We start from the raw sequence: 27,371 nt of genomic DNA, 5'->3' as shown, positions 1-27,371 counted from the left end.
TGTGTTTCTACCCGATGCCGTTCCCTTCCCACACCGGCAGCTGCCTCAGTTAAGGATGGAGCCGCACCGGAACAGGTGCACAGAGCTCCTCTGTACAGCCCACAGCCGCCGACTGCATCACCTCCCTCGTGTTTCAGAACGAGCCATTTTCCTGCTGCGATGGGCTGTGTTGCTGACTGTTCTGTCCCCAGTTATCGGGGGCTCTTTGGTTCTGGGACTGGAGCCTGTTCTCCGTCACTAAAGACCCGGGCTCTCTGAGCTTCCCTGATGATGTCTGTACTGCATGGGCATGCCCACAGCACTGGTTATGCTGCCAAAGTCCTCTGCCATCATGCAGAGGGCTCCACATCAAAGCTAGGATGGATTCAGCACGTCAGATATTATGGAGTCCTGTTCGGGAAACTGGGGTCGTGGCTGGGCCTTGCACAAATGCAGAACAAATGACCCAAATCCGGATCGCCCTTGCTCCTGTGAAGCACGGTGGAAACGGCTTGCATGCCGCTCAGGTTCAGTAGAACTCTGCTTAGATTAGAATGAAGTACAAGTTGAACCTCTCTGATCTGGCACTCTCTGGTCTGGGAACATCCGTGGTCTGGCAGGGTTTGAGTTCTCCAGTTGTCTGCTCATCATGGGTGCAGCCAAGTTTCCTGCGGTCCCATAAAATGTGTTTATAGCCACCAGTCCTGGCTCTCGGTGTTGTGTGAGTCAAGTAAGCAGTGGAAGGGGGTGATGCTGCTACACAGTATTGACCTCCGGTGGTTTGGCAAATTCTCTAGTTCAGCACCGGTCAGGTCCCAAGGGTGCCAGACTAGAGAGGTTCAGCCTACCCCAGACTGCATCTCCATCTCATTGACAGAATGGCGCAACTGTGGAATTTTGTATTTTCTGTTCAAAGCAAGAGATTATTTTCCAGTCTCAGACTGTTTCATCGTATCACAGTGGGTTGGCTGCAATGCCAGTTTATTGTGCCCTTACACTAGGCACGAAGCTGGTCTGTCGGGAGGGGGAATGGCTGACAAGAGAGGCTAGTTCTCATGTTTGGAAACCCCAAATCGTCATTCCTCGTTGTGCATTGCAGTGCTCACGCCAGTTTTAACCTTTGAAAGGGCTCACGGCTCATTTGTACCATTTGGAAATTAGCCTCCAGGAGGTTGTAGGCACTTGGATATTGCAGTGTCAGAGGGAATATGTGGGATAGACAAGGCCTGATTCTACTCTCACATGCTCCATGTAAGTCCATTTGTAGTGGCACCACTAATGTCTCTATAGTTACACCAGGTGAAACCTGTGTGAGACCAGAATCCGGCCTCTACTTTCCCTGTATTTTGTACAGTGGAACTCGTGGGAGATACTTGGTTCCAAAATCAGCTGTATTGCCAAAGCGAGCAAGAACGAGATTATTTTCCAGGTCTGTTTTCTCTCCACTAGATTACATGTGTTAGTGCCCTGCTAGATACAAATCTGGAGAAGGAGTGTTTGTACCAAAAAATGATCACAAATAAATCAAGTGATCATACTTGAATTTCACTTGCTATGTACAAACACCATATTGTCTTGACCAGTGTCATCTGTACGTAGTACTGGTAAATGTCCAGTTTCTTAAAGCTGAAAACAATTATGAGCAAAACTGAGTGACAGGACATATTTAAACACAAAATTGTGAATGATAATTGTGAATTGTTTAAGAACACTTTTTAGATGCCTAATCTCCCCCCCTCCCTCCCCCCCCCCCACACACAATTCCATATTCACAATAAAAGGCTTTGTTGGTTTAAAAAATATCCTATTATGAGGAAAGGTGAAGTAATAAATCATTATATATAAGTATATGGAAAATTTGGAAAACAAAAATATTGAGAGTACTAATCAGAATTTAGGTAATGCAGACGATTGTTAAGAGAAGCTAAAGTTATCAGTGAAAAATCTCTGGCCAGTGGGATTGAGGACAGTAAGAAAGATTTCTTTAACTATATCAGGAACAAATAAATAATGCTGTAAATCTGATACTAAAAAATATGGTAAAACTATCGATCATGGTGCGGACAAGTACTCAACAACTCAACAAATAGTTCTGTTCTGTATTCAGAAAGAAGCAACATATTTTCATGTCTTATCATGATAAAGAAATGTTTTCTACGCCATCAGTACAAGGAAGGATTGTAAACAACAACTATTAAAAGTTAAACATTTTAAAATCAACAGGACTAGATTTGCCCAGCGAGCTCTCTGATTCACAGACATTATTTTTTTAACAAATCTTGGAGCAATGGACTGGAGTGAATGATCAAAGAACCTATTGGCTAGTTACCCAGACAGTGATACTGGGCATAATCATGGGATAGGCTGAAAGGGGACACAATCATTAAGAATGAAAAGGTGATAACATAATGAATACCCGTCAATATGGATTTATGGAAAACAGTCTAATCAATAGGTCCTTGATGTTGTGTTTTGATGAGAACACAAGTTTGGCTGCTAAAGGTTGCTGTGTTGACATACTATACTTACTTCTGCAAGGCACTGGCCTGAGAGCATCTCTACACAGGGGTCAAGTGCACAGCAAGGCAGAGTTGAAACCTACAATGACCAACTTGCTGCACACCAAGTGGCCCTGTGGAGCCTGCTACCACACACTAAAAGTTGTGCACGTTTAGGTACTCGCAGGGAAGAAGATTTTGGGCTGTACATGGCTTTTTTGTCTTGGCTTAAAAACACGAGAGCCAAAGCTTGGAAGCTGAGGACAGACAAAATCAGACTAGAAATAAGGTGCAAATCCTTAGCAGTGAGAATAACTCACCATAGGAATAACTCACCAAGGGATGTGTTTCTCCGGTACTTGGAGCAGCTCCGTTAGGCTGGCTATCTTTTGAAAGATAAACTCTAGCTCAAGCATAAAGTATGGGGTCAGTGAAGGAATTGCTAGTAAGGTTCCCTTGCCTATGCAGTGGAGGTTAGATTGCATTGTAATTCATCCCTTAAAATCCGTGAATGTATCAGTCTAGGAAAGGGAGCAATGGACCAAGGCTGCAGTTGCAAACTGAGGGCATATGTGGGTCAGAAAATGTTGCTATAGGGCTTCCCAACAGGAATGTCCCGCAGAAGATGTGTGAATCAGGCGTGCCTGTCCTGTGAACTGACCCCCTTAGGGTACGTCTACACAGCATCTTAAACTCAAAATAAGATATGCAATTTGTGCTATGAATCTATTTGTGCTATTTGTGCTTCGACTCTATAGATTATTTTGAAGTCGGGTGCATCTACACAGCACCACATTTTGAAATAACGCGCTATTTCGAGCCATCTCTTATCCCTCGTGCAACGAGGTTTACCAGGACGGTGAAATACCACGCCCGTTATGTCAAAAATATTTTGAAATAATGGGCGGCTTGTATAGATGGGGGTAGCTATTTCAGGGTACCTCTGGCATCCCAAGATAGCCATGCAGTGTAGACGTACCCTTAGAAACAGAGTCATAGAAGAGACCTCAGGAGGCATTGAGCCCAACCCCTGCCCAAAGCAGGACCAACCCAACTCAATCATCCCAGCCAGGGCTTCATCAAGCCAGGACTTAAATACCTCCAGGGATGGAGATTCCACCAGCTCTCTAGGGAACCCTGCCCAGCGCTTCCCCCCTCCTAGTGAAATTGTTTTTCCAAATATCCAACCTAGCCCTCCCCCAGTGTAACTTGAGCCCATTGCTCCTTGTTCTGTCATCTGTCACCACTGAGAACAGCCTCTCTCCATCCTCCTTGGAACCTCCCTTCAGGGAGTTGAAGGCTGCTCTCAAATCCCCCCTCACTCTTCTAAATAAGCCCAAATCCCTCAGCCTCTCCTCGTAGGTTGCTCCAGCCCCCTCATCATTTTGGTCGCCCTCCACTGGACCCTCTCCATTGCGTCCACATTCTTTCTATAGTGGGGGCCCCAGAACTGGACGCAATACGCCGGATGTGGCCTCACCAGTGCCCAATAAAGGGGAATAATCACTTCCCTAGATCTGCTGGCAATGCTCCTCCTAATGCACCCCAATATGCCGTTAGCCTTTTTGGCTACAAGAGCACAGTGTTGACTCATAGCCAGCTTCTCATCCACTGTCATCCCGGCTCGAGCCTGTCTCTCCGCAAAGCAGTCGTGGTTTCTGTCTCTTAGTACAGTGCTCCTGGGATAAAGTCATTGGTGTGTTTTGTGCAACACCCTGGCGCCGGGCTGCTTTTCTAACAATCTCTTCGTCAGCAGAGGGCCACGAGGGGGGACAGACCCTGAAAATGAGATTTTGTTGCTGTGCCTTGAGAGGCCCCTGTGCTGGCCTGTTTCCTGGGGTGGGAGGAAGGGAACGGATCTGCTGCTGAACAAGACAGGGCATGCAGGGCGTCTACCTGCTTGTGGGAAGCTGTCAGGACTCTCCGTTTCGTGGCGCTGCCTGTACATGCCGGAGCTGGGAGCCGATCTCGGCGGTTTTCTCACATTCACCCCCCTTGCCACGCCAGCCAGCTGGTAACTGATAGATAATTAGTATTTTTCTCAAGGACTATTTCTGAAGGGCTGCTGCTTCCCCTCCCCCCTGAAAACGTTAGCATCCTCGCCAAAGCCAGCAGAACTGTTAATAGGGTCTTTGCCTCCTGCGGCCTGCCTGCAAAAGAGCCCTAGGAATCAAGCCACCTCCCTCCACACAGCTGATGAACCAGAACAGAGGGTCCGTCCAGTCTAGCATTGTGGGCCTGATTTTCCAGAGCCCGGCCTTGCTAATGGTTTACGCTAGCACGTGGCTCTCTCTTCGCCCAGCTGTACGTGGCTGCACACGGCAAGAGAGAATCAGCCCCCCTCTCTGGCAGGGAAGGTGTAACTTTCCATCGTGGTCCTCCTGGAGGGGGGGTTACTGGAGGAAGGAAGACGATGTTCACCCCAGGCCTCCGCTGGTGACCAAGCTGCCGCTCTGAAGCTAGAAACTGGCCAGCCCTCCAAATGAAATGGAGCAGCGCAGGACTGATGTCTGGGTGTAGGCACAGGGTGGATTTACAGCCCACTTCACTTATGGGCTGTGTCTAGACTGGCCAGTTTTTCCGGAAAATCAGCCGCTTTTGCAGAAAAACTTGCCAGCTGTCTACACTGGCCGCTTGAATTTCCACAAAAGCACTGACTTCCTACTGTCTGAAATCAGTGCTTCTTGCGGAAATACTATGCTGCTCCCGTTCAGGCAAAAGCCCTCTTGCGCAAATCATTTGCGCAAGAGGGCCAGTGTAGACAGCTCAGATTTGTTTTGCGCAAAAAAGCCCCGATGGCTAAAATGGCGATCGGGGCTTTTTTGCGCAAAAGCGCGTCTAGATTGGCACGGACGCTTTTCCGCAAAAAGTGCTTTTGCGCAAAAGCATCCGTGCCAATCTAGATGCTCTTTTCCGCAAATGCTTTTAACGGAAAACTTTTCCTTCAAAAGCATTTGCGGAAAATCATGCCAGTCTAGACATAGCCCTGTTGTTTCAAGCACAGTACAGGGAATGGAGCCAAGTTGCCAAGAGAGACTGTGACCCTTGACTGGAGAGATTCAAGGCTGGGACGAGGCATCAGCCTGGCAGGGATAGGAAATCCCTCCTGCCAAGATGAATAGCGAGGGACCTAGTGACCCACTACAAGTCCAGTGCACCCCCCCCACCCCCCGTGAAGTCCGTTCAATACCACAGGGACAGGCATGGGATAGGAGCCTAAGAGAGCGCTTTGCCGATTTCACAGCTGGATTACTTACTGCATCGGTGTGAGGGCAGGGGATAGGGAGGGCCGGGAACTCAAAATATTGGATTTGGGCCTGAGAGAAGGGAAGATGGCCGAAAACGTGTGTGTCTCAAAGGCTGGCTGATCCGGTGCTAATCATCATCTGCAATACTCTGTACGGTACACAGACAATGGCAAAAGTACGTTTCCCTCTGGTGGCAGCAGGAGGAAATAAGGAGCCATGCCAGGAGTTTGCTAAGGAGGCGGAACGCCCAGCGGGGTGCCAAAGGCCCCTTCGGAAGGGCTGCGGCTCTAAGTCAGATCACGCTCTGCCTCAGAGCTCTGGGAGCCGTTGAAGAGCAACCCCCCTGGGCGAAAGCGCGGGGAGAGCCTGGAAGGGCAGAAGTTGGAAAGCAGCAGGGCCCTGATCCAGTCCACGGATGTCAACGGGAGCCTTTCCGTGGGCTCCGGCTGGGCATGGCGCATGCTCCGTGAGCCCCAGATACCAGGGGATGGGGGAGAAAGCCCACGGCGTGCATGGAAGAGCTATTTGGGCAGGCCTGGGGAAGACGCTGGAGCCGTAGGCTGTTCCAACATGACCGTGGTATCGGTTGCATTATCTCAGAGGCTGACGGAATGCATGGACCGGTGCCTCTCGCAGTTTAGCATGAAGAGGGAATTCTCCCTCCTCGATGCTGCCGGCGAAGCCCAGTTAGACGGGGTGGCGGTAAATTAGCAGCGCTCCAGCCAAATCTTCTCGAGCCTTAGCACACCCCATTCACCCTGTGTTACACCTGAGGCCAGTAACGGCAGCCTGGCCTGGCCGATTGACGTCAGTGGAGGGGCAGGAGCTTGTTACATAGGTGGCAGCCACAGAAAGTCCCAAATGTCTCATTCAGCAGCGGTCCCAGAAAGCCCAGGCCGGATTTCCACAGCTGTGCAGGTGCAGGGACGCGCCGAAATGCAGGACGAGCTTCCTGCTTCACTTTTCCATGCACATTCTGGGGCTTATAAAAATCGCCCCCCTGTGTCCGTCTCTCATCCAATGGCAAACAGACCTGAGTCTGAAGCCTGGGTAACGGGGGAGCTTGAGCCTCGGCCTGGTCGTGGCGTTCCATGAGCGGGGCAGTGGGCGGCCCCGGCCTGCCCACTCGCATTAGTCAGAGGTGTGTGGTGCGGTTTTGTGCCATTTAAAACCCACGTGTGGTTGCCAAGAAGGAAACGCACATTGTGCGCTCGCAACAAGCAGCCTGTTCCATTCTGCACTGACAGACCCACTCGCCCCCTCTGCCTCCGGGACAGACAGAGGAGACCTGGGCCCAAGCGACCCTCGCGTATGCTGCCCCCGCCTCTCAGATTTGGCCCAACCACCCGTCTTGTCCTGGCAGGGCTGGCTGGGCCAGATTTACAGGAGCGACGTTGCCCCCGGCTCCTGGGGTCACAAATGGGGCCCAGCCGTGGTCATGACCGTGGGCCAATCTGTGGCCTCGCTTGTCTATAACGATAGTGGCCTCTGTATGTCGTACAGGCCCTGGGTCGGTTCCCACTCTACCCAGCGCGACGCCACCGATTTCTCCGGGGTGAGCCACGGTCGCTTCATGGCTCTTTTCACTGGCCCTTCCTCTAGCTCCCTCTGCCCCTCTTTACACACTGGGCCCTGCCTGGCGCAGGACGCTGGCCCTGACCCACACGGTCACACTGCCCTCCCCTCCCCAGGCGAACGCCCTATCCCCTAGGCCACGCCGGAACCCGCCCACCACCTCACCATCAGGGCGCCCTTTATCCTGCCTTCTGCCGGGGCAGCCTGTGTATTGGCTATCCCTCCGCACAATTCCAGCCCAGCTTGACCGGCCTCGGTACCCTGATGGCAACGGCTGCAGCGGAGTTGGCGTGTGCTGGCCCCAGGCTGGCTGGCCCAAGAGCCCTTGGGTGGCACGGGCTGTGAAGGAGGAATTTCTGTCTCCTCCCATGATCTAGGTGGGCCCCGCTCTGGCCCGGATGACGTGCCCAGCTGCAGACGTTTCACCCATGCACCTGCCTGGCACCTAGTCTGTGCAAAAGGCCATGGACCTCCCTTTCCCGGCCCCTCTCCCAACCAGCAGCTTCACCACCCCAGAGGAACACGGAGTGATGCCAGAACCTTTACAGCAGAGCTGGGGGACCTCAGGCCCGGGAGCCGGGTGCAGCTGCCGGCTTGCCTGGATCTGGCCCCCGAGGCTCAGGGCTCCCCCCACCCCAGCACTGGGGAGCCCGTGCGGGTGCTGCAGCCCCTCTGCTGCCCCTCTATCTGGGTGGAGCACACAAAGTCTAGTAGCCTGGACCCCCCCCCCCCGGCTCTGGTGTGAGGGGAACGTGGGGGAGGGTCTTTCTGGGGAGGGGTTGGGTTTTTGTTTTGTTTTCGGCTTCTCACTTGTGTGCGACTCCTGACTGGTTTTTCTGTGGGTTAACAGCCCCCAACCCACAAAGGTTCCCCACCATGTGTGGGGGGGGTGCGGGAGGGGGGCGGGTCTTCCAGCCCACTGGACTGTAACAGTCTGGGTTCAGCAGGGTGTGTTTTCTAAGGAGGGGTGTGTTGATCCCATCTGGAAGGCTGGTTGCCTGCTGTGTTTTCTGCTGCTATCTGGGATGAATCAGCATTTTTCCTTCTATATTAGAGCAGATTAGTGACAGTCTCATACACTCCGTGAATTCTAGTGCTGGCTGGCTTGGGGGGGGAGGGGGCGCAATTTTACCTGTGGGTTGCCATCTTCATTGGTTTGGAGGGAGGATAGTTTTATAGTTCAGGGACTGGAGATCTCAGTCAGTTCCCAGCTCTGCCACAACTCACTGAGTAACCTTGGGCATGCCACTTGTTGCTCTAGGTCTCGGTGGCCCATCTGCAGAATGGGGATAAAACTCGCTCCTTTTTCCTGCCTGCCTATTTCAATTGCCATTTCTTTGGGAGCAGAGACTGGCTCTTACCGTGAGCCCACATATTTGGGGGCCTGTAGCAGGAAGCTGACATTTGCTCTGCTAGTGAATGGCTGGTTGGCTGCTCCCCGTGTTTTACTCTCCAGCTATTGTTTAAAATCTTGTTTATTTACGAGGCTCCTTAGATTTCCCCCTAGTGCCACTGGCTGAAATGCAGGAATTTGGGGGGCCATTTGCTCACCTGTCCAAACCCGAATCCGGCAATTTCTCTAGGGCCTCCCCTGACTTCAGTAGCAAAATGCAGAGATTCCTGTGGAGTAAGATGGAGCCTTCTCTAGTTACCTGGCAGCCTGCAACTGATCAGCCTTTCTCCCACACTCCAAACTCCACAAAGTTTCCTGCTGAGGTTTGAAATCGCGTTCACAAGAGGGATCTCCCCTGCCACTGAAAGCGTATAGAAAAGGGGGATGGGCCAACATTTGCTCTGTGCACAGAGTCTGCAGTTCCCTATAAAGCTTGAGATGTCCCCACATTCCTTCCTGGCTCCTGAGTATCCTGGCCAAGTACAGATTCCTGAATCCAGGCTGTGTCCTTACAGGTGTGTGTCCAGTGCATGATGATGCAAGGACGCTTGGCCTCCTGCTTAGGAACATAGGCTGTGCCGTCCTGGAGCAAAGCCTCAATCCATTTGCTTCCATGTGGGGACCCAGGCTTGGCGGGAGAGGGCAAATGACCCACGGTGCACCTGCCATTCACACCCTGGAGCGCGCCGCCCCTTTGCGGGAGAGCTGTGCGGAAGGTGGGCACGTAGGGCATGCTCGGCAAAGAACCTCCGCTCGCAGCGCGTTGCAAGCCAGGATAGCATGGCACAAGGGCGGCTCTGTCCTCAGCCAGGAGGCCTCTCTCGGGCACGAGGAGCAAGGTAACACCCCAGGCACGGTTCTAGGGAGTGGGGCCACTGCGGGAACCAGAAGTGTCATTCTTTGCCACAAGGCCCTTCCCCAATAATCCGCTCTCTGGCTTGCAAGCGCCTTTTCCAATCCAACCTGGAAAATACCAAACCCCCCTGGAAAGCACCGTGCCGTGGAGAAGGGACACATATCAGGGGAAGCATTCACGCCCTAATTGCCCTCTCAGGCTCTTGCAGCACCTTGGAACAATGATCCCTCTAATTTTTTTCCCATCAATGGACGGAATAAATTTTGTTCTGTGCACCAAGGCATGTACAGATGTGCACCACCCTTAGAAACATTTGCTGCCAGCTGCAGGAGGCTGTGGGTGATCTGCTAATCAGCTGGGCAGCATCTGAATCTCTCCAGGGCGGCTGCCCAAGCACCGAGCTTACAGGGAGTCCTGCCCTGGAACTTTACAGCTTTGTCCATGCTGAGCGGTCAGGGCTGTGGTCCTTTGACCTCAGTGTTTCAGAATGCACAAGGAGAGCTGCTCTGAGTTCCCGACGTGGCCACAGACTCGCTGGGGAACTTGGAAAAGCTCTCTGCACCTTATCGTAATAAAATAATAATAATAATAATATTTCCTCCTCTCTCTATGTAGCTTGCAAGGTCTTTGGGGCAAAGGCTGTCCCTGGCTAAGCACTGGGTGGCCCCGATCTTTGTTCAGGGAGCACTAGCTGCTAATGATTGATTAGGATTGCACCCCAGGTTGGATTCTGTTGCCCTGTGGTCTTGAACCAGCGTTTTCAACTAGATTCCCCAACCATATTTCTTCACTCTCCATCCCCCACACGTTCCCTGGCGCATCCCAAAGCGACTGCACGTTGCTGGGTTTCCTACGTGCTTCTTCATGGCACTGGGCATCTGTGCAGACTTGGCCATGTGCTCAAAGTAGCAGCCAGAGAGCGAGTCGGTCTGCCCGGGACAGATGTGAGATGAGGTACGTGGGGCTCGGCCCAGCAATGACTAGGAGAGGGTGTGAGTATTGTAAAGCCTCTGGAGGGAAAACACTATCTAGGAGCTAGGTCTGGTTACGTTCCCTGTATATCCGGAACTTTTATTGTCTTAAACAACGAGTAGCCCCATGGCACCTTAGGGTGCGTCTACACAGCACCCTTACCTTGAAATAAGCTACGCAATTTGCGTATCTTATTTTAATGTTATTTTGAATTACCCAGTGCCAAATTTCAAAATAAGGTGCTATTCCAAAATGTCCTATAACCCTCGTGCAATGAGGTTTACAGGGCCGTTGGAATAGTAAGCCTGTTACATTTTGATATAACAGGCTTGCTTTTAAGACATGGAATAGCTATTTCACGATACCAGAGGTATCCCGAAATAGCTCCGCTGTGCAGATGTAGCCTTAAAGACCAACATGGGCTTTCATGGGCTTTTTTTCCCTCCCTCTCCCTTCTTATTCTGAGGGTCCCCCCTTTTTTCCACTCCAGTTCATCTGATGAAATGGGTTTTGCTCACGAAAGCTCATGATACTATAGATGTGTTTGTGTTCATCTCTACACTGCAGCATAGGTCGAAATTAGATACGCAATTTGAGCTATACAAGCTGGCTACGTCTACACTGGCCCCTTTTCCGGAAGGGGCATGTAAATTTCACCTATCGTAGTAGGGAAATCCGCGGGGGATTTGAAGTAGGAATAAGAGCCTCCGGAAAAGGGCGCTTTTTCCGGAGGATCGGGGCCAGTGTAGACGCTCTTTTCCGGCTTTTTTAAAAGCGGGAAAAAAACGGCGGACATTTTTATTTAAATGCCGCGGGGGATATTTAAATCCCCCGCGGATTTCCCTACTACGATAGGTGAAATTTACATGCCCCTTCCGGAAAAGGGGCCAGTGTAGACGTAGCCGCTATGTATCTTATATTGATATAGCTTAATTTGTAATTTGGTGCTGTTTATCCAGCGCCAAATTTTAAAAGAACCTGCTCTTCCAAAACATCCCTCACTCCTCGTGGAATGAGGTTTACAGGGACACCGGAATAGCGAGCCCATTACATTTCAAAATAATGGGCTTGCTGTGAAGACGCGGGATAGCTGTTTCGGGATGCTCCGGTATCCTGAAATAGCATTGCAGTGTAGACGTAGCCTAACGTGCCACAGGACTGATCCTTGGGTTTCAAATTACAGACCAATACGGCTCCCCCTCTGTTACTGTCCTTTTGGTTTAAACGTTCACTCTCGGTCATCATCACTGGTCAGAACCAAGCAACTCAGTGTGAACTATCTGAGATTCACTTCTAAATCCACTTCTTTACTTCTGGAGGGATGGGCAATGTGGCTGGGGAGTGGGGTCCGGCAGGACGGGGCTGTCTAGTTTTTATATCTTGGGTCCATCTCCCAATACGCTGAAGAGGATGCACATCCTTGCTCCTGCTAAATGGGAAATATAGTAACTGGTCGTGGAATTTCCAGCCCAGTGAAAAATTCTAAAGACCAATTACAAAATGGGTTGTTCTAAAAATTCGGGCGGGGGGGGGAAGCCCTACAGTCAGCATGTCTTCCAGGCTCTGTTGTAACAGATTCATCCGAGCCAGTTAACGGTATTTGCGGTTTGCAAGATCCTACATGCCTGAGTGAAATGACAGACACGTTATTATCACCTCTCCACTGCGATCTGTCCAAACCTGTCCCGGGATGCGGCTCCCCAGCTGCCTGCTAGGGAGAACAAGGAAATTAGCAGCCGGAGGCGGCACTTTCCTTCTCTCGCTCCCTCTTGCCAGGCTAGTGGCTTTATGGAGATCCACTGCCTGCAGTCCTGGGCACGTCTTGAGAGGGGCTAATGAGGAGGCTGGAATGTGAGGAGGAGGAGGAGAAGATGGCAGGGGAGGCAGTGGGAAAAAGGAACTGCTGGGCAAATCATTTCCTTCAAGAAAGAAAGAAGCAGCCCGTGGGTCTGAGCCTCCTCCAGGAGGCAAGTCTAGACGCTTCTGTGTCAACAGCTGAAGATAAATAAGATGTTATCAGTTCAGAATCTGTTGGGACACATCCGTCTAGCGGTTCTGCAGAACAGAGAGGACGGGGGCGGGGAGGGATGTTTCTATCAGGCCTTTTCACTCAGAATAGTTCGATTCAGTGTTGGTTTTAGGCTCCCAAAGCGCGAAGGGAAAATAAGAACATAAGAACGGCCAGACGGGGTCAGACCGAAGGTCCGTCCAGCCCAGTGCCCTGTCTGCCCACAGTGGCCAATGCCAGATGCCCCAGAGGGAGGGAACAGAACAGGGAATCATCACGTGATCACTCCCCTGTCATCCATTCCCAGCCTCTGACAAACAGGCGAGGGACACCATCCCGGCCCATCCTGGCTAATAGTAGTGGATGGACCTAGCCTCCATGAATGAATCTTTTTTGAATCCTGTTCAAGTCCTGGTCTTCACAACATCCTCTGGCAAGGAGTTCCACAGGTTGTCTGTGCACTGCGTGAAGAAAAAATTCCTTTTGTTTGTTTTAAATCTGCTACCAATTAATTTCATTTGGTGGCCCCTAGCTCTTATGTGACGGGAACAAGTGAAGAACTTTTCCTTATTTACTTTTTCCACACCACTCATGATTTTATAGACCTCTATCCTATCCCCCCTCAGTCTCCTCTTTTCTAAGCTGAAAAGTCCCAATCTTTTTAATCTCTCTTCATATGGGACCCGTTCCAAACCCCTCAGCATTTTCGTTGCCCTTTTCTGAACCTTCTCCTTTCATCTGCCCCCATCACAGGAAGCAGCAGCCCCGGTAGATATGAGCAATGGAGTAGCTTCTCCCTTCATAGAGTTTGGATTTCTGTTTCTCTGCTCAGGATGGAGGGTAGAAAATGGTAAAACTCGGTGCTGTTTGACGCTACAGGCAAGCTGTGACTTCAGTGGATTTGCATGGGGGGGTTAGTTGGGATTGGTCCTGCCTTGGGCAGGGGGCTGATCTTGATGACCTCCTGAGGACTCTTCTAGCTCTAGGATTCTATGATTAGAATGGGATTTTGATGAGTCTCTGTAAAACCCTGCCTTGGTCCTAAATGATGGGTAATAGACATCAACCTTGAGATGGAAGTTACTAAAGAGTCTTCTCACCAGAGCAGATTATGTCCCCAGGGATGTTTTTATTTTCCAGTGCTAATTGAGAATGTCTGCTCTATCCCACCCCAGAAATGGCTGCATTTCAGAAGAGAGGGAATATGACCTCTAATCCCTCTCACTCTGGAACTCTTGGGTGTGAAGGCACTGGAGAACGCACGGGATTCGCTCAGAGATGTGCTTGAATAATGAAAGGCTGTCCGTGGTTCACTAGTTTGGCTCTGCCAAGAATTCCTGCTACTCTGGAATTTACTTGGACTTCAGGAAAGGAGATGGCAGTAGCAGAGAAGAAATAACTAAGCAGGTGGAGGTCTGACTTTCAGTGTAACAAATGAAAAAACTCTGGCATTAAAAACTGCATCAATAGGGCAAAAATTGGATTAAAAGCTATTGCTGGTAGAACCGGCTCAGTTTACATCAGAGTTGTGCTACCACTGTGGTTTGCTATTAATGATCAGAGTAGCTCCGAGAAGCCCCAGCTAGGCTGACGCCTGATTATGCTTGTGCCTGTACAAACATAGTGTAAACCACACCTTATCTTCATTTACCGGGAGACTGACACTGCAGAGATCCATCTCTTGGAGGTTTCATTTAGTGGGTCTAGTAAAGACCCATTAAATTGACCACTGATTGCGCTCCTGTCGACTCTGGTACCCCACCGGATCATAAGGAGCGAGGGAAGTTGATGGAAGAGCTTCTCCCATTGACCCCCCACACACAGTGTGGATGCCGTGGTAAGTGAAACTAAGGTACATCGACTCCAGATATGCTATTCTCGTAGCTGGATTTGTTCACTTTAGTTTGACTTTGCTCCCTAGTGTAGACCTGGCCAATCTCTGCATTTGTTCAGTGAGGGAAATAACATTAATAATAAATCTAGTGAGAAGGAAGATGCTAAAGGTCTATATCTTCCCAGAGGGTACAGGAAGAACCATAGACAAAGGGAAGGAATTATATGGAGGTGACAGAACGGGTTATTCATAGCTCTAGTCTGTATTAGAAACAGAATCCTGGAAGGCAGGTCTCTCTGGGGAAGTGAGAAAAGGCCTAAAACCCAGGTGTTCTGGGAGCTAGTCCCCTGCTGAAGCGACTAGACTCGCAGGCTGAGCAAAGACAAACATCTACAATTGACTATGTTCTACCTGGGACAGCTCCTTTGGAAGAGGGCCAAGACTTCTTTCAAAATACCTGTTCAGAAGCTCCTTCCCGAAAGCGACTGTCGTCTTTCTTCCTGCCCATTCTCACCCGCATGGGAACAGCACGTGCTTCCACCTCCAAAAAACCAGCGTCATGACTCCTCCAAACTGAGACAAGAACCCTTCATGTAGGGCAGGTGAGATGATCACACTGGCCCTGTCCAGCTTTGGACGGTATAAGTCTATGAAAACACAGCGCAATCACTTGGGCTGAAGAGATGGTTGAGGGAGATGGATATATTTGGCGCGCAGGCAAGGAAACAGGAGCAAACATCCTTTTGCCCCCTGGCGCGTTATGTGTTACGTGATAGTTGGGTTTTAGTCCTTTTACCGTGAGTGGGCTACACGGGAATTCATATCACATAGTACAATGCGGAAAATATCTACTGTAAGAGGCCACTTATTTCAAAATAATTAGACCGTGAAGGAAGACAGATGACTAGCCAGTGTCTTTAATAGGGATGTGACAGGTTAACCAGTTACCCGGTTAACCAGCAAGCATTACCCAAAATAGGTAGGGTGATGCTTGTTACCGGATCCAGTTAGCTGGTAATCAGAGGGGGCTGGAGCAGCTCCCCACTTGCCATGGAGCAGGGGGCTGCTCCAGCACCCCAGGGGACCCAACAGACAGGGGATGCTCTCCTCCGGAGCAGCCTCTGTCCACAGGGAGCCCGGAAGCCCCACACGCAGGGCCACTCCAAATGGGCTGGACTGGTCCTCCCCTCGGACCCGCGTTAGTCGCTTAACTGGTTAAATGTTAGATGTACCTAATGGTTTGCCAGTTAGCGGAGTAACTGGAGTTTTACATCTCTAGGTCGTTAATAGCTGTTCCACTACCCCAGCTGTCAGAAGTGCAAGCAACGCAACATGGCGGCTCTGGGTCAGTGTAAGGCGTTCGGACTTGGGATTCCAACTTTGCGACGGCCTTGCTCTGAACTACAGCAAGCAACTTCACGAGTGAACGTTTTAGTTTGGCCACTTGTCAAATAGGGCACATGTAGCTTAGCAAAGGCTTGTAAACGGCCTGGGTATCTTAAAGGGGCTAATTTCCACAGGTCCTTTTTTTCAAAAGGCAAGACGCTCTGGACTATGGATCGAAATGCAAGTGCAATGGGTTGTTTGCTCAGACAAATCACCGCTTAGATGTCCAACTTTGGCATCTGCACTAGATATGCCATGTCTTGTGCATGAAAGCGAGTGCAAAATACCTGGGCTTCTTCCTTTTGAAGATCAGGCTAAGTGCAAAGTGTGATTTATTTTTTAAAACCGAGGGGTCTTGCGCAGAGCGGCAGGGGACACGCTCATTCAAAGGGAAATGTTTGCTCTTCTCAAAGGAATAACTCGATGCGACTGTCACCGAGGGGCAGGGAGTCAGTGGGCCCTGCGCCCCCGTCCACAACCATAGGAGAACAGAACGTTTATTGACAGGGGCACAGCGTAGAACAGACTTGTCAGCACAGGAACCAGAAGCAGCCAGGACAACCCATCTTGGGGAGAGAGAGGCCCAGAGCCAAGGTCCTGGCCCTCCGGCTGCCTCCCCACCCAGCCAAGGCTCCCAGCTCCTGGTCCCAGCCTGGCTCCTCCTCCAGCCTTTGTCCTGTGTCACCGGGTCGCACCCTTCTCCAGGCTCAGGTTACAAAGGACACAGGCCATTGTGTATTTGCAGAAGGCTGGGGAAGCCTCCTTCAGTGGAAGTCACACCCGAAACTCCCATCACCATCTCCGGATTGGTGCTGTGCCCAGAGAAACTGAGGCATGCACACAGGATTGCTACAGGACAGTGGAAATCACATGCAGCATAACCAGGGGAATAAAATCCCCACCGAGGCAAGGCACGGGTCGCTCTCGGCAGAATGCTGCCAAAGGCAAGCGGGGGAGGCATGAACTGAGCGGACACAGACGGGTAGGTGGCAGACCAGCTGTGCTAAAGAAAAGAGCCATGCACTGTAAGCAGTCTTCAGACGGGATGTAAACCAGACTGCGGCTCTCTCTGCGGGATCAGCACACGGCCCCTTAGAGGAACCGCTTGTTGTTGTGGAAGGATCTTTGAAGGCAATCCTGGAGCTGTCCAGACACGAAACGGTTATCGGCGGAGGCATGTCTGTGTTCGGCTGAAGCTCTTTTGCCTGCGGGGCAATCGCTTTTGCTATTTAACAGAGCTTTATCCATGTCATAACATGGCCTACTGAGAGCACGTGAACTTACCATAACGCGCCTCTCCTCTCCCCGAAAAATGTTATTTCCCAGGCATGTTGGGAATTGCCCGGGAATGTCTACATGAAAGGCTCCTTTGACAGGAGTTGTCAGTTTGCTAACACCTGGCCCGGGAGAACCCCCCAAATAACCCTTGTTTTGCCAGGCTGAAAGGGAATGTATCAGATCACAATCAGACGGGGGTACGTCATTCCATGGGCGAAAACAAAAGGGTCAAGCGTCTCCAGTCTCTCCTCACAAGTTGCAGCGGGTGCGAGTTTCCAGAGAGACTATGCTGATAGGCTAAACGGTCTCACGTCGGAGAAACTGCCTCCTGTGTGTCATCAACGTGTCATCAGATCCGGCGCCCTTCGTTAGCCCACGACCTGGGGATGTCACCACGAGTGTCACACAGAGCTCGGCTGCTTTGCTAACAGGAAGCTGACCGGTCCAAGCTGTAATCAGACCCTGGAACGTCTGTGCGGCTCCGACAGGTCAGGAGAACCCTCACTGCCAAATTCACCCTCGTGTGGGATATACAAATTGTTGTGTCCTCTCCACCCCTTCTTCACACAGCTCCTCTGCTTCAGGAGCTAGATCAAAACGGCTCCTCTCTGTGTTTAAAACTCTCCATTGATGGGATTCCAGCCAACTCTAGCTCTACTTCTCTTCCCTGAGATACCTATCAGAGAATACTAACTGGAAGGGATCTCGAGAGGTCATCAAGTCCAGTGCCCTGCCCTCACGGCAGGACCAAGCACCATCTAGATCATCCTTGATAGATGCCTATCCATCCTGCTCTTAAATATCTCCAGTAATGGAGATTCCACGATCTCCCTGGGCAATTTCTTCCAGTGTTTAACCACCCTGACAGTCAGGAAGTTTTTCCTAACGTCCAACCTAAACCGCCCTTGCTGCAATTTAAGCCCCTTGCTTCTTGTCCTGTCCTCAGAGGCCAAGGAGAACAATTTTTCTCCCTCCTCCTTGTAAGACACTTTTAGATACTTGGAAACTGCTCTCATGCTTTTACTCCCTTTAGCACAATCTCTCCCCCTGCTGGCCAGAGAACGGTCCCCTCCACAGCTCCTCTCACCCGGGACAGTGCGAAACTAACTCCCTGCTGCCTCGTTTCATGGCTCTCCACTGAAAACGCGTCCGTCGTCCCTTGTTTCTCTCGCCTAACTTCGCTTTTGCTAGTATTTCACTTCCTAGCTTCTTTAGCTACTTGGAGGTGGAGTTTACAGGAGAGAAACCATCAAAATGAAGTTGTATTGGTCTGTCAGTGGGGGATACACATGCAGGGAACTTCCTCAGCCCTGGGTTCCACGGTAGAATTTCCTGAATCCACACACAGGCTGCCACAACACAAGACCCACCTACAAGGGAGTTTTAGGTGTATGTTTTGAATGTAACGACTAATATTTACTGGAGGTCAGATGTTAAACAAATCCCTGCACCCACCCCTCATCTGGGTTGACCAGCAACCTTCACAGGAACTGAGAAATGCAGAGCTGTAGGGCAGCAGAGACCCTGAGACAGCTGCCCTCTGGGTGCAAGCACAGGAAAGGTAACGCGCCTGGAGATAGGAATAAAGCCACGTCCAACGCACACCGCCTTTGTGTGGGACAAAACTCACAGCAAAAGGGGTGGACATGAGCCAGGCGTGTTTGCCAGAAAGGCCAGCCGTCCGGTACTCAGCTTTAGATTCCAGGCAGCTCGACCTTTTTTTGTTGGCTGAGTCTCTGTGTGTGTGACGGTGGAACACATTAATTGCAGCTCTCACTCCAAGCTACTTGAAAACCTGCCTGAGAGAGCTGCCAGCCCAGTGAAATCCATCCTGGCAGAGCTGCCCGTGGCACGTCGCACCATAGTCACAGAAAGGACAATTTTCACTCTAAAAACACTGGGCAAATTCTAAGAACATAAGAATGGCCAGACTGGGTCAGCCCAAAGGTCCAGCTAGCCCAGTGTCCTGTCTTCTCACAGCGACCAATGCCAGGTGCCCCAGAGGGCAGGGAATCATCAAGTGATCCCTCCCTGGTTGCTCATTCCCAGCCTCTGACAAACAGAGGCTAGGGACACCGTCCCTGCCCGTCCTGGCTAATAAGTATTGATGGTCCAATCCTCCATGAATGTATCTAGCTCTTTTTGAACCCTGTTAAAATCCTGGTCTTCACAACATCCTCTGGCAAGGAGTTCCACAGGTTACTGTGCGTTGCATGAAGAAATACTTATTTTTGTTTGTTTTAAACCTGCTACCTATTAATTTCATTTGGTGACCCCTTGTTTTTATATTATGGAAACAAGTAAAGAACTTTTCCTTCTTCACTTTTTCCACTCCAGATTTTATAGACCTCTATCCTATCCCCCCTTGTCTCCTCTTTTTTAAGATGAAAAGTCCCCATCTTTTTAATCACTCTTTGTATGGGACCCATTCTTCACCCCTACTCATTTTTGTTGCCTTATTCTGAGATCATCAATGTCCATCCAGGGCAGACTGGACCTCAGAATGCCAGCTGTCCTCCGAAAGCCCCACCCCCTGCATAGCAAAATGCACAGAGCTCAGTTATCTGCACCGGAATGATAAAGGGCTGAGTTATCCTTAGCACAACTCAAACCAATGGTTCCAGGGAACCTAGTGGCCGCAAATCACTCTGCCCCATCCGCAGAGTGGGACATTTACAGCACTTTATATCCCCACATGCATCTAGATCAGCATGTGCACATGATCAGCTCAGGTGACGGAATAAGATAAGCCAGGGCTGTCAGATCCACGTTAATACAGATTGCGCGGATATCTACAGCACTCGCATTGCCTGGGACGCTTCCAGCCCACCCCCTGAGCCTCATTAGCACCAGCATTGCAATTGACAGGTCCTTTTCCCACCCTCCTTCTCCCTTCTTTTTCTGTTATAAATTCTGGGTTCCCCTTTTTCCCCCCGCACCTCAGGAAGTGGGGTTTGCCCATGAAGTTCATGATTCTACGTATGTTTGTTTGTCTCTAAGGTGCCACAGGATGACTCATTATTTTCTGACTGGTTAGCAGCACCTGCTGCCCTCTGGCCCTCTACCTTGGGCGGACTGGCTGTAATCACCTAGCAAGGCACCAGTCACGCCCTCCTGTAGTTCATCTGAATGGAACCTCAAAAGCAGAGTGGCCGGCGTAAAACCCCGAACGTACTCGCAGCCCTTCCTCTGGGGATGTAGCGTCACCTGCCCGGGCCCTGCCATTCTGCCTGTTATAGCATGAAACTGGCCCGGGGGTAAATGCTGGGGGCCCCAAGCAAGTAGGGCTAAACCTGCCCTCAGTTCTATGGCAAATCTAGAGGCTGGCTGGGGACATGCCAGTGCCATGGAACAAATGCAGCACACAGAGAAAGCATTACACTGGCATGCCTCCTTTGCAGCTGGTCTCCAATCAGAGCCCTGTACACACACTGCCCAGGAAGCTGCAGGACTCCAGCCCTCTCCCAAGCTAGCTTTTGCTCTCTGGGTGCTGCTGAGCTTTAATGACCCTTGGAGGGAAGTGGAAGGGAAGGGAGAAGAGCAGATTTTCCCATCAGCACAACCTCTTCACAGAACACACTGTTAACCTGTGGAACTGCTTGCTGGGGGATGTGAAGGCCAGGATTTTAACAGGGCTCTAAAAAGAGCTTGATAAATTCATGGCAGTTGGGTCCATTCATGGCTAAATAGACACAATCGGCAGGGATGGTGTTCCTGGCCTCTGCTTGCCAGAAGCTGGAAATGGGTGATGGGAGGGATCACTTGATGGTCCTGTTCTGTTCACTCCCTCTGGGGCACCTGGCAGTGGCCACTGTGGGCAGAAAGGACACTGGGCTGGATGGACCTTTGGACTGACCCAGTAAGGCCTTTCCACGTGCCTGTGTATTTGAAAGGGAAGCTCCCCCGGTTCACAGCTCACTGCCCTGCTGTCAATGTCCCTAAACACCCCAGAGCTCCTCTAGGCTGTTGTGGATTTTGCTGCCGCGGTAGGAAAAGGTGGGACATGCCAGTCACCGACTATGGGGCCTCCTGTGACCTCTTCCTACCCACTGGCAAAGCAGCAACTGGTCCTGCTTCCACACCCCACTGAGGCAGGGCCCCTGACACAGACCCCAGGCTTTGTGCTCCACCCCGAGTGGGAAAATGTCCTTCGGCCGAGCCACGCAGGGGGCTGTGTGTACGCCACATGCTACCCAGCCCGGGGGTGACCTCAGAGTCGCACCATGTAGCCGGTTCCCGGAAGCCGGGGCATGACGGCAACGGACACGGAGCCCACACACGACCGAGTCACACCTTGTGACTGTGGCCTTTGGGAGCTGGGTAACCATGTTAGTCCCACTGTTAAGCTCTGCAAACAGAGTCACAGAGAGAGGAGGTGACATGCCCAAGGTCTCACAGCAAGTCAGTGGCAGAGCAGAAGAGGCTCCCCAACAACCCCAAACTCCAGCCTCATTCTGTGGGAACAAGGACTCCCTGCAGCTTCCCCCAGGGCAGGGCAACCACTGGCTCTCTCCAGTCCTCCCGTGGGGTGAGGAGTGCAGAAAGGGCTTTGCTGGGGCCCTGCAGTCGCCTCCCAAGACTCTCCAGCTCGGTGCATTCCCAGTGCACCAGTCGCAATGCTCCTGCTCTGTGCCCCATGTACGTCCCTGCCCTTGGAAAGTGAAGGCTCAGGATCCCCCCGGCTTTTCAGAGCAAGCTGGCTTCCTTTTCACCCCTCCTCCAGCTGCCTCCTTTACAGCCCCTGGCATCTGCGCCCACCCCATCCACACCCTGCCACGTGGGGTCCCTATCCACCGGGCCCCGGAACAGCATCTGGCTCAAAGGAAAACAGCCACCCAGGGAGCTTTCCTCCCCACAGCCAGGCCTGACTGCCACACCCGCTCAGCCCCACAGCATGGCGGGGTCACGCCTCTTGTAAGCTCTGCTCCTGGAGCAATTGAACCCAGCTGAGCCTGCCCTGCTCTGAGAATTGCTGCCCAGAGAGCAGGCACCTGTGGATGCTGGTATCCCCGTCCCTGCCAGGCTCCAGGCTCAGTTCCTTACCCACTGGCTCTTTATTTGGCAGTGATTACTGTGCAAGTGCAGATCAGTTAGTAGGTCCTACACTAATTGCTGTGCCTCAGTTTCCTATCTGTAAAACCTGGCTAATAGTACTTGTTCACACTGGTCGATGGCTTTGCGATCCTGCTATGAAAAGCTCCAAATAAATGCAAAGTACCATAATACTAATGACTGGTTCTCCCAGGGATGCAAGAAGCACACCCACAAAACCTGTGCACTGAAAACACTGGGGGTTTTGCTTGTTTGCCATTCCTAATGGCTGCCTCTTGCAAGGAGGAAGTTGCTTCTCTTTCCCATGATAAACACATCCTGGAAGACCCTTCTGGAGAATATTTCAGTGGATAAATTGTTTTCTAGCTACAATCTACCACCTGCCTCAATTGCCTGCAGGTTTGACGGTCTCTCTCTTGCTGTTCTTTGTCTGACTGTCTCTCTTGCGGTACATCTCTCTCTCTCAGCTGACATTTTTTAGTACAGCATCTTCAGCCTCTACTACAGTAGCACTGAGATAGACTAGGTGCTCAGACTGGACCCTTCTGGCTGTTCTGTGCTCTGGAGTCCAGTAGGCAGCCACACACCACTGGCCACTGGTGGCACAAGACTCTACACAATGCCATGACAGGCGTTAAGTACTTGAGACGCCACGAGGGAACTTGCACCCCACGTACCTACACTGTTTGGAAAATCGCTTCCCTAGTGCCCCAAAGTGGGCCATGTGACGTGCATGGGTACTGGATATGCTGGTCGTGTTCAGTGATCCCTGTAAGCTGAGGGCTTGGGCAGCCACCTGGAGTGATTCAGGTGCTGCCCAGCTGATTAGCAGAGTGCCCACGGCTGGCAGCATGTGTTTCTATGGGTGGTGCACATACGCACATACGTTGGTGCACATAACAAAATGTATTCTGCACATGGGTGGAAAAAATGCAAGGGAACATTGGGAGTGTTGTGTAGTGTCTATACAGAGGCTTCCAACTCAAGCCAGGTATTGTGGCAGGACAATGGTGAATAATTTGAAAGAACAATATGACGAGGTGCTACAGAAACCCTACGATGGGCACCCAACAGCAGCTTGTCATGTAGCGAGACACGAGAAAGGCAACACAAAGAAGAAATGATATATTAAATAACGCCAAAGCGAGTCTCAAGTGTTTTCCTTTGCCAGCAAACAAAGAATCTTTACATTGGAACAATAACCTCAAAGTGTTTTGCAGACAAAAGCCTGTAATTGCCTCTATAATGAGTAATTATTTCAATTTGCCACTTTCCTGCCATGTTGGTTCCTGGGTTGAGAGAGACAGAAATCAGCGAGTGGGAGGCTCATAAAAGCTGGAGGAAAACGAAGTCCTTTGTCTCCACACATTGCAGGGTGCTAGACTTGAGAACTTTTAAACTTATACGTGACGAGAGCATTGAGAGCTCAGTGTCCAGAAAAGTAATTACCTTTTGGGCCCCACACTGATGGAGAATACCAGGCTGCAGCAATGGCTCCTGAGAGTATGCCTGCCAAAAGTCCATTTCTTATTTCCGTGTGTACATTCAATGGACAAAGCACGTGCTGCAATAATTAGCTGATAGTAGAGCCCCGCAAATCCACAGATGTCTGTTTTATATCCTCGGGGATCTGGGGCACATTTTTGCAGATACAGATACGGATACAAATTTTGGATCTAGCCCCTTGCAAATTTGTGTATGTCTGCTTTATAGCCATGGGTATCTGCTAAGGATCTTAAAATGCGTTTAATTATGTAACTGTGAAATGCCGTTACACGCGGGGCAGCAGGCGGCTCCCTGGGAGCTGGAGCACGCAAGGAGCTGGCTTTTAAGCCAGCTCCCGAGCATTCTGGGAGCCTGCGCATAACTGTGACGGTTAACCAATGAGCCAGGCTACACTTTCGGTTACACTTTCACATCCCTAGTATCCGCATCTGCAGATGTGGCTCTCCTCAGATCATTTCTGCAGCTGCGGAGGCAGACACCAATTGGCTGTGTCTAGACTGGCAAGTGTTTCTGCAAAAGCGGCTGCTTATGCAGAAACACTTGCCAGCTGTCTACACTGGCCACTTGATGTAAGATTGTCAGTGTTCTTCCACAAATACTATGATGCTCCCGTTTGGGAAAAAACCCTCTTGCACAAATATATTTGTGCAAGAGGGCCAGTGTAGACAGCTCAGGACTGTTTTGTGCAAAAGAGCCCTGATGGCGAAAAGGGCGATCGCGGCTTTCTTGCGCAAAACCGCGTCTAGATTGGCAAGGACGCTTTTCCGCAAAAATGCTTTTGCGCAAAAACATCCATGCCAATCTAGATGCTCTTTTCTGCAAATGCTTTTAACGGAAAAACTTTTCTGTTAAAAGCATTTGCGGAAAATCATGCCAGTCTAGCCGTAGCCATTGTGTATCCACACAGGACTCTACTAGATTTAGAAATAGAAAAGGCCAGGCCAGAACACACCTCAGCCCACAGCGCGTCCCAGCTGTATTGCTTTGTGCAGCATGTCTTTCCAAAGCAATGGGGCTTCCACAGTGACCCGGGGGCTCTTCCCACATGGCTCGCAGCTACGAAGTGTTTGGTGAGACTCATTCTTAAATGTCCCTTCCTTAACTCTGAGAGGCAGGATGGCGCGGTGGGCTGGGGTCAGTTCCTAGTTCTTGGTGCCTATCCTGTACGGAAGAGAGAGAGGTGAACCTCCTCCCTTATTTCGGTTGTAAGATTTCCTCTCCTGTCTGTGCAGTGCCCAACACAGAGGGGCCCAGTCTGGGTGTGGCCTCTCCGTGTACTGTAAGGTAAGTGGAATCCCATTGTTCTGACTGACGCCCCTTTGTACCACTCCAAAGAATTCCCCTCTGGCCACCAGACCCTTAGTTGTGTGCGTGCGTTGTGTGTGTGTTTGTGCGCTATACAAACGTACCTACGCTCATCAGTCCTCACCCGTCAGTCCCCGATTATCTTTGTTGTTTTCTTCTCAACTTTCTCCCGAGTGACGAGATTGTGCTAGTGCCGGCCGGCCCGGCACTAAATACGGGGGGTTAGTGCCGGGACAAGTGGGCTGTGTGAGTCCCAGAGGAGCGCCCACCCTGATGCTTAGTTCCAGCGCCCTTTTGGGACAGGGATGTCGGCTGCTCCTGGGAGACATTTAAGCACTGAACAGTAGCCCTGGTCTTTCAGAACCACTGCCAGAATAAGACCAGGAAAGTCTGCGCATTTACTCCAGGCTTGGGCACCTTGGAGCAGTAAAAGGACGTGGGTGCAGGTTTTTCCTGGAGAATGGTGTCTCCCGGGGAGCGGTCACCAGCTTGGCCTGAAACCATCAAGTTGTCCCAGGCGATTATTAATCCATTATTAAACGAGGGAGCCAAGCATAGGCCAGTCCCAGGCCTGAGCCCTGAGCTCTGGCCTTGCAGACAGAAAGCCTTCCCTGGGTGTGGTGAAGACGCTGGCGTGTCAGGGGGTAAAACTTGTTTCTCTCTGTCCATGGCTTAAAATAATCCTGCGGCCTCACAGGGTGACAAATGAGTCACCCTCCTGACCCCGCAGCACCCAAGACAACCGGGGTGCGCTTTGTGGGATGTGGGGGAGACCCATGGAAACAGGGACCATTTTACCCATACACAGAACATGCAGCTGTGTAGGGCCCCTGAACATTTGGGGCACCGCTGGGTCTTACTGTCCATCCACCCGCCTCTTCCTGCCCCTGCTCTATGGCTCGGCTTCCTGCAGAGAGGATCTAGTGAACTGACAAGTGAAAAGGCCGAACTGATTGGCAGAACATTGACCCAGTGAAAGAGCCATTCCACAGGCATTTGCCAACCCTGGGTACATACTGTTAGTGTCTGAATATCTTGGGTCAGTCAGTCGACAGGACCGGAGTTTAAAATTTGCTTTAAAAATATTTCATTGGTGAGTTGCTGACAATTATAAAATCACAGCTCTAAAATCATTCCCCCTGCCCCACACCTGCCCAGGCTGCAATGAGGCATAGAGGCACCAGGCTGTAGTCCAGCAACATCTGTGGTCTGGCAGGATTTTAGTTAGCCAGATGTCACTTATCATGAGTGTGGCCAAGTTTCCTGCAGTCCCATAAGTTTGTTTACAGCCCCCAGTGTTGGCTCTCAGCGTTCTTTGCTGTGATTTAGCTCTAACTTACCCCTAGATATCTCTAAGGGTATGTCTATTCTTGCACCTTAGTTCGAACTAGGGATGCAAATGCAGGCATTCGAAATAGTCAATGAAGCGGGGATTTAAATACCTGCATATTGCAAATGCCTGCATTTGCATCCCTAGTTTGAACTAGGGTGCAAGTATAGACATACCCTAAATCCCAGCAAGCAGTGGCAATGTTGCTAATACTGCTAGGCAATATTGACCTCCCGTGGTCTGACAAACTGGTTTGGCACCGGTCAGGTCCCAAGAGTGCCAGACTGGAGTGGTTCAGCCTGTAGAACGTTCGAAATCTCTCCAGGACACAGCTGGCCTTAGCAGAGTCCCCAGGAAGTGAAAAGGGACATGTCTTTAAGAGAGAACCCTTTGGGGGTTTGCCACTGTTTCCTTTGTTGGTTTTTGATTTTTGTGGGGGATGGTGGTTGGTCTCCCTCCGTCCCCCCGCCACTCGAAGGGCAGTTGATCAGACAGTACAAAGGGGGCTTTCCTCGCCATTCCTATCCCCCGTACTGTGTGCATCCCAACTTGTTACAGCACATCCATGCAGGGCGCCAGCTGCTACGTGCACAACTGCTCCTCCAGCGCTTGGTGAATGTTGGGATCCCTGAGCAAACCTGCCTGTTTCAGCATGTTGGAAGAAACCTCTTCCTCTCTGCCCCCACCATGAAATCATCCCAAAGCTCCACTGACGAGAGGCACCCCGGCTGCTGAAGGCCGGTTCCGGGAGCTGATTGGATCGGTGGGGTGTGTGTGTGTGGGGGGGGGGAGGTCACATGGTCTAGCAGATTCCAAGGAGGGGGGGACGGGGAGCTTGTGTCTCTGTGTTCTTGGCTAACTCCCCCACCCGACGGGCATGCGGGCAGTGGCTGTATCGTCTAGGAATAGCATGTAAAGCTCCTGTCCCACACCCCGGCACGCACACACACACCCATGTGCAGCCAGGTGGAGAGCAGCGGGCTATTGGAATATGACATTTTGTGGCTGGGGCAGGCAGGCCTCAGCCAGCAGACACGGGGCCAGAAGAAAGAGCTGCCCTGCCTCTTGCAGCCGCGGTGACGTCCTAAGCCCAGTCCTGATGGGGCTGGCAGGCGTGTAACTGAAGGCAGCAGCTGGCTCTTGGCAGTTGC

At 51.2% G+C, this 27,371-nt stretch overlaps 1 protein-coding gene across 1 annotated transcript in view; it reads left to right on the top strand.

The window, feature by feature from the left end:
- The window catches only part of TP73 (tumor protein p73), a 110,554-nt gene that overhangs the window by 62,484 nt on the left and 20,699 nt on the right, over positions 1-27,371 (top strand). The gene's annotated exons all lie outside the window — the stretch shown is intronic.

The sequence above is a fragment of the Pelodiscus sinensis genome, chromosome 24 (assembly GCF_052426305.1).
Source record: "Pelodiscus sinensis isolate ZL-2025 chromosome 24, ASM5242630v1, whole genome shotgun sequence".
Classification (NCBI taxonomy): Eukaryota; Metazoa; Chordata; order Testudines; family Trionychidae; genus Pelodiscus; species Pelodiscus sinensis.
This window is presented reverse-complemented; position numbering and strand designations above follow the sequence as displayed.